Source organism: Enhydra lutris, unplaced genomic scaffold (assembly GCF_002288905.1).
Source record: "Enhydra lutris kenyoni isolate GAN:26980312 unplaced genomic scaffold, ASM228890v2 scaffoldscaffold2, whole genome shotgun sequence".
NCBI classification, from domain to species: Eukaryota; Metazoa; Chordata; class Mammalia; order Carnivora; family Mustelidae; genus Enhydra; species Enhydra lutris.
Window position 1 is genome coordinate 68,310,135 of NW_019154086.1, and position 1,013 is coordinate 68,311,147.

General features: G+C 42.7%; 1 pseudogene; it reads left to right on the plus strand.

Annotated features, from left to right (window-relative positions):
- The first annotated feature begins 273 nt into the window (after nt 1–273).
- LOC111146582 lies at nt 274–1,013 on the plus strand (annotated as a pseudogene).

The window sequence follows — 1,013 nt, forward strand, 5'->3', positions numbered from 1 at the left end:
TGTGCCCTTTGGAGCTGTGCAGAACACTCAGAGTGGGAGAAACCTGCATACCCACTGAGGCCACCCCCACTTAGGCTGCCACCAGGCCACAAACCCAAAGCCTGTCGCTCCGTCTGATCCCCTTGCTCAACTCTGCCCCTGGGGAGCTTGACTCAGTGGGGCCCTTCAGGGGAGCCACATGGCCCTGTCCCATGGTCCCCGAAGGTCGCAACAAACACCTAGGGAGAATGGGCTGCAAACACTGGGAGAGCGCGGGACCCGAATTGCTGCACAATGTGGCCAATTCTCATGAGCATTCTGCCCATATTGACAGATATGATGGTCAACTTCCTAGCCTAGAGTAAGATGATCTCTCTCTCTCTGAGTACATGATGCATTTTTTTTTCCCTTTGCATTGGGGGAATCACAGCATGTTTTCTCTGGGCAATAATGGCATAGGATCTATATGTATCCATATGCAAACCATTACTTTATCCAGTGATTAAGACCTATAGACTTTGCACTTGACTGTTATTCTCATCATTTGTAGGTGGCTTTGTTCATTCTTTAATTCAAATAGGTTTCTTATTCAGATTAACCTTTCGTAATTATTGCATAATATATCACTTTTACTGTGACATCATGCCATTGTTTAAGATTTCCTGTACTGACCCTTCACTTAATGTTCTGATGGTTTTTATTTTCTCTGGGACAGTACAGGTATTTACCATTCTGATTGTTCTGGTCTCTTATACACTTACTCTCTTTACAATCTGAAGAAGAAGTCTCTGCAAGGCGTTAAAAAAGCCTTTTCCACCTGTGGAGCCCATCTTTTGTCTGTGTCTTTATGGTATGTCCTTCTTCTCTTCAGGTATGTGTGTCCTGGATCTGCACAATGGGATGATCAAGATATCATGGACTCTCTATTTTGCACTGTCATAATTCCTTTGTTAAATCTAATGATCTATATAGCCTGAGAAATAAAAAAAAAAGTCATAGATTCACTAAGAAAAATGTTAAAGAGAAGCGTTTAG